This window comes from Tursiops truncatus, chromosome 5 (assembly GCF_011762595.2).
Source record: "Tursiops truncatus isolate mTurTru1 chromosome 5, mTurTru1.mat.Y, whole genome shotgun sequence".
Taxonomy (NCBI): domain Eukaryota; kingdom Metazoa; phylum Chordata; class Mammalia; order Artiodactyla; family Delphinidae; genus Tursiops; species Tursiops truncatus.
Window position 1 is genome coordinate 31,735,790 of NC_047038.1, and position 13,583 is coordinate 31,749,372.

General features: G+C 40.0%; 1 non-coding gene across 1 annotated transcript; it reads left to right on the forward strand.

Moving 5' to 3' along the window:
• The first annotated feature begins 3,811 nt into the window (after window positions 1-3,811).
• On the forward strand, window positions 3,812-3,884 carry TRNAE-CUC (transfer RNA glutamic acid (anticodon CUC)). The gene has a single exon. It is a non-coding gene; the product is annotated as a tRNA-Glu (tRNA).
• Window positions 3,885-13,583: the final 9,699 nt, after the last annotated feature.

The following is a 13,583-nucleotide window of genomic DNA, read 5'->3' on the forward strand; positions in this document are numbered from 1 at the left end:
GGGAACGGTTTCCTGACGTCGGTGTGAGTGGGCTTGGGGCACCAGCGGTTATTCACTGGGTATTGCTTTGGCCTGGGTCAAAGAGTGGGTTTCCAGACCTCAAGGATTGCCGGGCAGGATTAGTCATGGGTCCGCACGATGGTAACTCTAGGTGAGAGCTGGAAGGGTTCACCAAGTTAATGAGGCTACTAATACTTTCCCTTAGGTGACTAACCACCATGTCATATGTCCTGTTAATTGATTTGCTTCTCATTAAGGATAGAAAACAGAAACCAAAATGAACAGTGAGAGAGTAGCTCTTTGCTCAGCGGAACACTGCGCTTTTCCGCAGCTTTTCGAGAGCACAAGACGGCGGTGTGAGATTTCTTTGATGAGCTCAGCAGTTATGTTTTTAGAAGGGGTGTTGCCTTCTTTAAAATGGTCAAGGCTCTACACTTTTTGGAGTTGCTATTCATACACCTGCTGGGCAGTTTTCAAAGTAAACGATGGCTGCCTCGGATTCTAACGAGGATGAATCAGAGGGAATTCGGTCAAATCCTTATTGAATTTAACTGACAGATATGTTTTATGTTAATTTCTACTTTCGGACAGGGTAATTATGCTTAGGATTTGCACTGGCTTATGGGTGATTACATATAGTCAACAAAAATAATCAAGAGACATGTCTGGGTGCTCAGTGCAGAAATCATGGCGGTAAACAATCATCTGTTTATGATAATACAACAGGATGGTAACAGAAAAACAAACAAAAAAAACCACACAAAAAAACTTGCAGGACAGTCCCAAAACGGACAACTGTATGATGTCACTACAGGAGTTTCCCTGAAATGAAAATGCTCCTGAGTTAACCAGAGGTTCAACATCATTGTTGTGGAAAATGTACATCAAGGTACAGAAAGGTAACAACCCAGAACACCAACAATTGGAATGTATTTCACTTGGGTTTATGTTTCCTTTTCAATAGGAGTTCGTTTTTTACAAAACCCAGGCATTTTGCCCAGAAGGCACTAGCAAATGGATTGGCTTGCTAGGATGTAAAGTAAATAGAAATTCAAACCAACAGTTTTTATAGACCATCACAGATGTAATCAGAGGCTTGGGTGTCCTGTCCGCTGGTAACACAGAAGGACTAGATTCAAACGTGTAGCCACAGGAAAGTTTGAGTGAATATCCCACCTACTCCCTACTTTGTGACCCAAATGTTCAGGCATTATGGAGATATGTTTAAGTAAGATTTTCTACAGATCTCAGAAAATGATATTGTGGGCTTCGGGGTCTGTGTCCATGGGTGAAGTCAAAAAGCTCAAAAGAAGGCCTCCCATCCTGTGTGTCTTGTTGCAGATGTAAATCCTGCAGCTCTATCATACAAAGGTCTCTGTCTGTATGAGAGGCTGTTTAATGGGTAGTTTTAAATTTGCAGTTACTATTATGTCTCAGTTTAAATATTGTGAAATAAATAATTACGTGATTTTATTATACCACTTAAATACACCCCAGTAAATGTAATATTGAATAATATAATTGTGATTGAGTTCCATGAAGCTTTTCCATTCTATTCATTGTCAACATATGAGAAAGCAAATTATTCATCTTAATTTCCATGTTTTGAAAAACATTGATTGATTGTCTCACAGAAAGGTGATTTTTTCTTCAACTGAACTTTTTGTTCATACAACATATCAAAGTTTACTAAGTCCCTGATTAATCACCTTCCGAAAATAATAATGCTGAATGTTCTAAAGGAGAGATAGGGCTGACAGTTGTGTTCCTGTCAATTTTTTTTCTAAACCAGTACATGCTGTAAAGCGAGTTTTACAGATATTTCTTTGGTATGACACAACATACTGGTTAAGTTAGGAAAACATACATATCTGTAGTACTTACCTGCTCTTATAATAACTCCTACTCTAGATGTACCTAAGTCATTGACTCAAGCAACAAATGTTTATTGAGTTCCCACTTTGTGCCCACATTGTTTGTCTAAGAATCACGATGTGCATCTTCTAAACATATGTCTCAGCAATGGGAATGTTTGCTTTTTTAGAAAAATTACCTAAGGATGTTTAGAGCAGTACTATTTATAATTTCCCCAGGGTCCAGTGCCTGGCATGTAATTATTCAGTGAGTGAAATAAATGAATGAACAAGCCTCAAAGAACAAACTAATAGTGAAGTAATCCCATGTTATGAGATACTATATAGGCAATGGAAAAAAAAAAGAATAAAATAGTTCCATAGGCTCTTAGAAAACTCTGTGTTAAGTGAAAAATATGAGTTGATGAGAAATATATTCACCCACAATTTTTATGAATCAAACATAACTTCCGGGACTTCCCTGGTGGCACAGTGGTTAAGAATCCTTCTACCAATGCAGGGGACACGGGTTCGATCCCTGAACCAGGAAGATCCCACATGCCGCGGAGCAACTAAGACCGTATGCCACAACTACTGAGCCCACGTGCCACAACTACTGAAGCCTGCGCTCTGCAACAAGAGAAGCCACCGCAATGAGAAGCCCGTGCACCGCAACAAAGAGTAGCCCCCACTTGCCACAACTAGAGAAAACCCACACACAGCAACGAAGACCCAACGCAGCCAAAAATAAATAAATAAATAAAATTTAAAAAGCAAAAAAAAACCCCATAACTTCCCAGGGCTTCCCTTGTGGCACAGTGGTTAAGAATCCACCTGCCAATGCAGGGGACGCGGGTTCAAGCCCTGGTCCAGGAAGATCCCACGTGCTGTGGAGCAACTAAGCCCATGCGCCACAACTACTGAGCCTGTGCTCTAGAGCCCGTGAGCCACAACTACTGAAGCCTGCGCGCCTAAAGCCCATGCTCCGCAACAAGAAAAGCCACCGCAATGAGAAGCCCGCACACTGCAACGAAGAGCAGCCCCCTCTGGCCGCAACTAGAAGAAAGCCCGCATGTAGCAACTAAGACCCAAGGTAGCCAAAAAGAAAACACTTTTTAAAAAAGGAGGAAGACAGGTTTTAAAAAAAAAACAAATTCCCCCCAAAAAATCCAGAATCAAACTATGTATTACCTCTTGCAACGAGATACAGTCAGCCCTCTGTATCTGCAGGTTCTGTAGCCTCCGATTCAACCAAGATCGAAAATATTCAGAAAAAAATTCCAAAAAGCAAAACTTTAATTTGCAGTGCCAGCAATTATTTAGATAGCATTTACATTGTATTAGATATTATAAGTAATCTAAAGATGATTTAAAGTATATAGGAGGGTGTGCATAGGTTATATGCAAAATCTTTGCCATTTAATATAAGGGATTTGAGCATCCTTGGATTTTGGTATCCACCAGGGTCCTGGAACCAATACCCTGCAGATACTGAGGGCAACTGTATAGAAGGTAAGAATGGGAGGGGGAAACTAGTATTTCTGGACTATTTTTCAATAAGACATATTACTTTTGAAATCAAAAACGACAACACAAGCAATATTACAACTGAGAAGGCAGTAATACGAGTCCATGACATAAGGAAGCTTACTGTCTAGCTGGAGAGATAATAACACCCAGAACAATAGAGATTAAGGCTGATCACCCTCTGAATTTGGGGTTTCAGATATTTATTCTGTGCCAGGTCCATCCAAAGAGCAAACACCTACCATTTATTGAGTACTTATTGTATGCCGGGGACTGTGCAAATTGCTTTACCTATATTATCTCATTTAACAATTTCAGCAACAATCTGAGATAGGTACTCATAATGCCCTTCTCTACATATAAGGTAACCAAAGAAAAGAGAGATTGTCATTTTCTGGAGATCACATTCAAGTAAGTAGCATCATGGGAATTCCCTGGCAGTCCAGTGGTTAGGACTCTGCACTCTCACTGCTGAGGGCCCAGGTTCAATCCCTGGTCAGGGAACTAAAACCATGCGACAAAAAAAAAAAAAAAAAAGTAAGTGGCATCATTGGGGCATAAAACCAGGACCTTCTGGCCCTAAAGTTCATGCTTTTGGCCACTATTCCTTAAATTGCATCCACACTGAGTGTTGTGCGCGGCGCTTCTGCACACGATCTCGGAGCTGAGGGGTCAGGCCCGGCTGTTTCATGCTAGGAGCTGTGGTGTGAAGGGCCGTTGATGCAAGGTCTCTGCATGCGGCACCCTGGGAGCAAGTGAAACTAGACCAAGCGCGCAAGAAGAGGTTAAGACCTTATCACCTGGATTCCATGTTATTTTTCCTGGGGACCTCAGTGGACTTTTTGCCTGTGACTAATAAGAGGTCCAGTCACAGGCCAAATGGACTTCACTCCAATGCCATGCCAATCGTGGGCAGCAAGAAATGGAGCCATGGCTGCAGGAATTCACCAAGCCTTCTCCAGGCTGGCCAAGCAGGGCAGTTCTTGCCACCCTGGAGCGTGAAATTGCAGAGCCAACTATAAACTGACAAGGTCCAGCGCAGTCGGAGTTGAGCCGATGCAATTATGAAATAACCCCGTTTTGAAAGTGTGTTGTCCAGATGCCGCTACAGCTGAGTCTTTTCACAAACAGCAAACTCTTGACCATTTCTTGCATGTTCATACTCCCTCATGAGAAGTGGACATCCATAATCTGTGAAAGGATTCCAAAGTGAAATTGACACCATTGCACTGAAAATCTAGGCTATTGAAACCTAGATAGTCCTGGTTGGGGAGGGGGCAGAGTTATTATTATTTAGGAAAAAAACAACAGCTGTTTAATGATACCTTAGGAATTAGAAAAATTTCATGATTTGCCAAGATGAGCCAAATGTTGTGACACATTAAACACTGACATTGAAACATGCTCTAAAAAAAAAAAAAAATTGCATGCACACTGAGTAACAGGGGTAATAGGGGCTTCCCTGGTGGCGCAGTGGTTGAGAGTCCGCCTGCCGATGCAGGGGACACGGGTTCGTGCCCCGGTCCGGGAGGATCCCACATGCTGCGGAGCGGCTGGGCCCGTGAGCCATGGCCGCTGAGCCTGCGCATCCGGAGCCTGTGTTCCGCAACGGGAGAGGCCACAACAGTGAGAGGCCCGCGTACCGCCAAAAAAAAAAATAAAATAAAATAAAGTAAGGTAATAGTACCATATTATGCTGCTATTGGAAAATGAAGAAAAAATGTATAAACACTGTTAACATTTTGGTGTCCAGTCTCCTTCCATTAGATTTCCATTGTTTAAGATAATTTCAACAACAGCATACAAATTATTCTTATTCTGATTTTTTTAAAAAAATTAGCACTATATCATATGCTCTTTCCTCAAGATTATTATTTTAGTGGCTGGAAGGTGTGCCAAAAAAATATATATATGCTTGTACATGTATGTGTGTGCACTGAACTTGGTCTCTCTGAAATCTGGTAGTCTAGTTCGATTGGGGAGCAATTTAGTTTAATATTTTAATATTTTTCTACTAATGAAAATCCTTGGGCTATCTTTTTTAGAGTTAGTACTACTACACTATCTATACAGATGTTCTATATTAAAGGAAAGTGTTTTGGGTATTCAGAAGGGTAAATGAAATGTACTATTTGCCACATTTTATGAACATTACTGTCCATGCTGTTTCTGGACTGGAGGAAAATGAGGAGGGTGTAGGGACAGCAATACGCAGTTTTGCCGCAGTCCGGGTGTGACATGGCCGTGGTCTGCGTTAGGAGAGTAGTGATGGGAATGTAGAAGGTAGAGCAGATCTGAAGCATAATGGACAGAACTTGCAAATCAACTGGATGTGGGGATGGAGCCAAAGATGACTCCTACTTTTTTTGTTGACTTGAGCACTTGGGTGGATGGATGGTAGTGCCCTTATACCAGGACAAGGAATGCCAAGATAAGAACAGGTTTATGAAGGAAGATGATGAATTATATTTAAACATGATGGCTTTGAGATCTGACACGTATAATTGGAGATGTCAAGTGGGGAGCTGATGATAGTAGTCTGGAACTCAGAAAAGAGCCAGGAACTTGCAGATATAAATTTGGGGAGAGTCAGCATGTAGATAAGAAAGCCACAGGAGACCTTGGCAAAGACGGTGGAGTAGGAAGACCCTGAGCTCACCTCCTCTCATGGGCATACCAAAATTACAAATATTTAGAGAGCAACGTTTGATGAGAAAACCCAGAATCTACCAGAAAAGATCTTGTACAACTAAAGATATAAAGAAAGAAACAGCAATGAGATGGGTAGGAGGAGTGGAGTCACACACAGTACAGTCAAGACTCATACACCTAAGTGGGCGACCCACCAGTCCTGGGATCTCTGGGCCACGACCCCACACAGAAGCAGGCAGACACTGGCCCCAGGACCAGTGCAGCTCTGCAGCTTGACTTGTCAGGACCCAGCCAACGCACCAACCCTGGAAACCCCCAGGCCCCGGCCTGAACTAAGTGAAGTGGAGATAAGCAGTCTACCTGATAAAGAGTTCAAGGTGATGACTGTAAAGATGGTCAAAGAGCTCAGGAGAAAAATGGATGAACAGAGTCAGAAATTAGGAGTTTTTAACAAAGAGTCAGAAAATATAAAGAAGAATGAGAGATAAAGAATACAATACCTGAAATGAAAAATAAACTAGAAGGAATCAAGAGTAGATTAAATGATACAGAGAAATGTATCAGCGAGCTGGAAGATAGAGCTGTGGAAATCACTGAGGTTGAACAGAAAAAAGAATAAAAGGAAATGAGGACAGCTTAAGAGACTTCTGGCACAACATCAAGCATACTAACATTTGCATTATAGGAGTCCCAGAAAGAGGAGAGAGAGAGAAAGGGACTGAGAACATATTTGAAGACATAATAGCTGAATACTTACATAACCTGGGAAAGGAAGCAGACATCCAGGTCCAGGAAGCACAGAGAGTGCAAAACAGGATCAACCTAAGGAGGAACATACCAAGACACATTGTATTTTAGATGACAAAAATTAAAGATAAAGAGAGAATATTAAAAGCAGCAAGGGAAAAGCAATAAATTACATACAAGGGAACTCCCATCAGGCTATCAGCTGACTTTTCGGCAGAAACTCTGCTGGCCAGAAGGGAATGGCACAAAATATCTAAAGTGATGAAAAGGAAGAACATACAACCAAGAGTAATCCACCAGCAAGGCTTGCTTTCTGATTGGATGGAGAGATCAAAAGTTTTACAGATAAGCGGGGTGTGGGGGCGTGATAAATTGGGAGATTGGGATTGACATATATACACTAATATGTATTGAATGGATAACTAATAAGAACCTGCTGTATAAAAAAATAAATAAATTTCAAAGAAAAAGTTTTACAGATAAGCAAAAGATAAGAGTTCAGCACCATCAAACCAGCTTTACAAGAAATGTTAAAGGGATTTCTCTAAGTGAAAAAGAAAAGGCTACAACTAGAAACGTGAAAATTACAAAAAAGAAAAACCTCATTGGTAAAGGCAAATATATAGAAAAGGTAGTAAATCAACCATGTGCAAAATGAGCAGGAAGGTTAAAAGACAAAAGTAGTAAAACTATTTATATCTGTGATAAGCAGTTAAGGGATACACAAAACAAAAAGATGTAAAATATGATGTCAAAAACAGTAATGATGGGGGGAGGAGAGTAAAAATGGAGGGTTGTTACAGTGCATTTGAAATTAAGACATCAGCAACTTAAAATAATCATGTATATATAAAGATTGCTATATATAAACCTCATGGTAACCATGAACCAAAAACCTAATATAGAGACATAAAAAATAAAGAGAAAGGAATTCAAACCTAACACTAAAGAAAATCATCAAATCATGAAGAGAGCAAGAGAAAAAGAAAGAAACAGCGAAGAACTACAAAAACACCCAGAAAACAATTAACTAAATGAGATTAAATACAACCTATCTGTAATTACTTTAAATGTAAATGACTAAATGTCCCAATCAAAAAACTTAGGGTGACTGACTTTCAGTCTAAGTGACAGTAAGTCACCCCAACTATGGAAACACTGGGCTATGAAATCATGCCTGTTAGCTCAGACTGGAGTGTGTCCTACGAGCATCTCTCCTACTCCTTACAGAAGGCCAAGATGGTGCCCCAGAGCTGCTCCTCAAAGTGCACCCACCAGCTAAGCCTGAGTTTTTTTTTTTTTTTTTTTTTTTTGCGGTACGCGGGCCTCTCACTGTTGTGGCCTCTCCCGTTTGTGGAGCGCAGGCTCCGGACGTGCAGGCTCAGCGGCCATGGCTCACGGGCCCAGCCGCTCCGCGGCACGTGGGATCTTCCCAGACCGGGGCACGAACCCGTGTCCCCTGCATCGGCAGGCGGACTCTCAACCACTGCGCCACCAAGGAAGCCCTGAGTCTGAGTTTTGTCTCTCTAAATGTTAAAAAAAATAACGTAAGGAGAAAAGGACATTCCCCACTAAATGTGAACACTTTGCATAAGCTTGATAGGGCAAGAGTGCAATCAACAACTATTTAAAGAGAATCTTCTTTTCATCCACCTCTCGTTTTTTTCCTTAAATGAGGAAACACATTGGTCTAGCAAGGATAGTATCTGTGCCTTGAGGATAGCAATTATAGAATGGATCCATCTAAAATATCGTATTCTGCATTTTGTTGCTTTGTTTGTTTAGAGAGGGTAATACCAAACAGTCTTCAAAGAAAATGAGGTGAAGACCAAGTGCTTCAACAATCAAGAACATCTATGTTTTGAGATGGGTGTGTGGTGAAGCATGCTTTTGGGGTTTTCTGTATTTAGGAGATTCTGAGTTCTTGACTGTTGGCCAAATTTCAAGCAAGTAAAAATCAGTGCGGTCTGTATATTTTTCTAAGTTTACCCAGAAAAATGCTCTGTTCCTTCTGTGGCACATGCTTATGCTGCTGAAAGCTAAATCCTCAAAATAAAACCTAAGGAGGGGACTAATAATTCATTAAGGTAAATAAATGGTGTCTCTACTAATTCCTATCCTGTAGAAGAATTTTTGGTAGTGGATAAATAACATACCCTGGGCAGGTGAACTCAACCTGGTAGATAAAAGTTTGCTTTGGGGCTTCCCTGGTGGCACAGTGGTTGAGAGTCCGCCTGCCGATGCAGGGGATGCAGGTTCGTGCCCCGGTCCGGGAAGAACCCACATGCCGCGGAGCGGCTGGGCCCGTGAGCCATGGCCGCTGAGCCTGAGCGTCCTGAGCCTGTGCTCCGCAACGGGAGAGGCCACAACAGTGAGAGGCCCGCATACCGCAAAAAAAAAAAAAAAAAAAAAAGTTTGCTTTGGTCACAGTTGCCTATGAATATGGGTTTCAAAATAAACATAAAGGCTTAACTTAGAATTTCATTATGTTTTAGAATCATCACTGCCTTAATGTTCAAACATCTAATTAAGTTCTCCTAGTAAGGAGAAATGCACGTTTGTTTATGGCTTTTTGTGAATATATATGCAGTGATCTATGGCTTTAAAAAAATTCTGTGTTTCTGTGACAATGTTTGTTAATCCAGCCAATGGAGTTATTTACAGAAAAATGTAGCATGTAGTAGTTTTTCATGTACAAGTAAGAACTGTTTCCCCCCAAAACCTTAGTTACCTGAATTGTTCTAAGATTATTTGTAAAATCTGAAACTCAGTGATTAAAGAGAAGTGAGAATTCTAAAAAACAAACAAACAAAAAACTTAGGGTGACTGAATGGATAAAAAAAGCAAGACCTATCTATATGCTGCCTACAAGAGACTCACTTCAGATCTAAAGACACACAGAGACTGAAAGGGAAGGGATGGAAAAAGATGCAATATGCAAATGGAAATCAAAAGAAAGTCAGGGTAGCAATATTTATATCAAGACAAAATAGACTTTTATTTGTTTGTTTGTTTTTGCGGTACACGGGCCTCTCACTGTTGTGGCCTCTCCTGTTGCAGAGCACAGGCTCAGGACGCACAGGCTCAGCGGCCATGGCTCACGGGCCCAGTCGCTCCGCGGCATGCAGGATCTTCCCGGACCGGGGCACGAACCTGTGTCCCCTGCATCGGCAGGCGGAGTCTCAACCACTGCGCCACTAGGGAAGCCCCAAAATAGACTTTTAAACGAAGACTGTAACAAGAGACAAAGAAAGACATCACATAATGATCAAGGGATCAATCCAAGAAGAATATATAACAATTGTAAATATGTATGCACCCAAGTTGGGAGCACATAAACACATAAGGCAAATATTAACAGACATAAAGGGAGAAATCAATGGCAAAACAATAATAGGAGAGGAATTTAACACCCCACTTACATCAATGGACAGATCATCCAGACAGAAAAAAATCAATAAGGACACATAAAACAAATACATATATATATATATATATATATATATATATATAAAACATTCCATCCCAAAGCAGCAGAATACACATTCTTTTCAAGTGCACATGGAACATTCTCCAGGGCAGATCACATACTAGACCACAAAAGAAAACAAAACAAGCCTTGGTAAATTTAAGAAAATTTAAATTATACCAAACATTTTTTCCAACCACAACGGGATGAGACTAGAAATCAACTAAAAATAACAAAAAAAATGTAGATAACAAAAACACATGGAAGCTAAACAATATGCTACTAAACAACCAATGAATCACTGAAGGAATCAAACAAGAAATAAAAAAATACCTAGAGGGCTTCCCTGGTGGCGCAGTGGTTGAGAGTCCGCCTGCCGATGCACGGGACACGGGTTCGTGCCCCGGTCCGGGAAGATCCCACATACAGCGGAGCGGCTGGGCCCGTGAGCCATGGCCGCTGAGCCTGCGTGTCCGGAGCCTGTGCTCCACAACGGGAGAGGCCACAGCAGTGAGAGGCCCGTGTACGGCAAAAAAAAAAGAAAAAATAATACCTAGAGACAAATGAAAATGAAAACACAATAATCCTAAATCTATGGAATGCAGCAAAAGCAGTTCTAATAGGGAAGTTTATAGAGATACAAGCCTACCTCAGGAAACAAGAAAAATTTCAAATAAATAACCTAACCCTATACGTAAATTAATTAGAAAAAGAACAAACAGAAAACAAAGTTAGTGGAAGGAAAGAAATCATAGAGATCAGAGCAGAAATTAATGAAATAGAGACAAAGAAAAAAAGAAAGAAAGAAGGAAAGAAAGAAAGGAATAAAGAAAGAAAAGAAGGAAGGAAGGAAGGAAGAAAGAAAGAGAGAAAGAAAGAAAGAAAGAAGGAAGGAAGGAAGGAAGGAAAGAAAGAAAGAAAGAAAAGAAAAGATCAGTAAAACTAAGAGCTGGTTCTTTGAAAACATAAAATTGATAAACCTTTAGCTGCACTCATCAAGACAAAAAGAGGGCCCAAATCAATAAAATCAGAAATGAAAAGGAGAAATTACAATGGACACCACAGAAACACAAAGCATCATAAGAGATTACTATGAACAACTGTATGCCAATAAAATGGACCACCTAGAAGAAATGGACAAATTCCTAGAAATGTACAATCTCCCAAGACTGAATCAGGAAGAAATAGACAATATGAACAGACCAATTACCAGTAATGAAATTGAATCAGTAATTTAAAAACTCCCAACAAAACAGTATGGAGGTTCCTTAAAAACCTAAAAATAGAACTACACTATGACCCAGCAGGCCCACTACTGGGCATATGCCCAGAGAAATCCATAATTCAAAAAGATACATGCACTACAATGTTCATAGCAGCCCTATTTATAAAAGCCAGGACATGGAAGCAACCTAAATGTCCATCAACAGAGGAATGGATAAAGAAGATGTGGTACATATATACAATGGAATATTACTCAGCCATAAAAAGGAATGAAATTGGGTCATTTGTAGAGACGTGGATGGACCTAGAGAGTATCATACAGAGTGAAGTAAGTCAGAAAGAGAAAAACAAATATTGTATATTAATGCATATATGTGGAATCTAGTAAAATGGCATAGATGACCTTATTTGCCAAGCAGAAATAGAGACATGGACACAGAGAACAAATGTATGGATACCAAGGGGGAAAGGGGTGGGATGGGAGGAATTGGGAGATTGGGATTGACACATATATGCTATTGATGCTATGTATTAAATAGTCAACTGATGGGAACATACTGTATAGCACAGGGAACTCTACTTAATGCACTGTGGTATCCTAAATGGGAGGGTAATCCAAAAGGGAGGGGATATATGTATATATATGGCTGATTCATTTTGCAGTGCAGTAGAAGCTAACACAACATTGTAAAGCAACTATACTCCAATTCAAAAACAACAACAAAAAACAACTCCCAAACAAAAGTCCAAGGCTAGATGGCTTCACAGGTGAATTCTCCCAAGCATTTACAGAAGAGTTAACCCTATTTTTCTCAAACTATTCCAAACAACTGTAGAAAAATTGTAGAGGAAGGAATGCTTCCAAACTTATTCTACGAGACCAGCATCACCCTGATAACCAAAATCAAACAAAGATATCAAAAAAAAAGAAAGAAAATTACAGGCCAATATCACTGATGAACACCGATGCAAAAATTCTCAACAAAATATTAGCAAACCAAATCCAACAATACATTAAAAGGCTAATACACCATGATCAAGTGGGATTTATCTCAGGGATGCAAGAATGGTTCAGTATCTGCAAATAAATCAATGTGATACACCACATTAATAAAGTTAAGAATAAAAATCATATGATCATCTCAGTAGATACAGAAAAAATTTTTGAAAAAATTCTACATCGATTTATGATAAAAACTCTACACATACACACACACACATACTCTACACAAAGTGGTATATAGAGAACATAACTCAACATAATAAAGGCCATATATGATAAGCTGACAGTTAACATGATACTTAACAGTGAAAAGCTGAAAGCTTTTCCTCTAAGAACAAGAACAAGACAAGGATGCCCACTCTCACTATTTTTATTCAACATAGTATTAGAAGTCCTAGCCACAGCAACCAGACAAAAAAAAAGAAATAGAAGGAATCCAAATTGAAAATATACATACTACTATATATAAAATAGATAACCAACAAGGATCTACTGTAGGGACTTCCCTGGTGGCACAGTGGTTAAGAGTCTGCCTGCCAGTGCAGGGGACATGGGTTCGAGCCCTGGTCTGGGAAGATCCCACATGCCGCGGAGCAACTAAGCCCGTGTGCCACAACTACCGAGGCTGCGCTCTAGAGCCGCAAGCCACAGCTACTGTGCCCACGTGCTGCAACTACTGAAGCTCACGCCCCTAGAGCCCATGCTCCACAATAGGAGAAGCCACCACAATGACAGCACATGCACCACAACAAACAGCAATGAAGACCCAATGTAGCCAAAAATAAATAAATAAATAAATAAAGGATCTACTGTATACACAGAGAACTATACTCATTATCTTGTAATAACCTATAATGAAAGAAAATCTAAAAAAGACTATATATCACACACACACACATATGAATTGCTTTGCTGTATACCTGAAACTAGCACAACATTGTAAAATTGTAAATCAACTACACTTCAATAAAAACTAAAAAAAATAAAGGCATTATATTAAACTATTTGAATTAAGGACACTTGTTATACAGCAATAGCTAAGTGATACAATAATCAAAGCAAACAGCAATAAAGGAAATTGTAATTTTTTTTTTTGGCTCCATTGTGT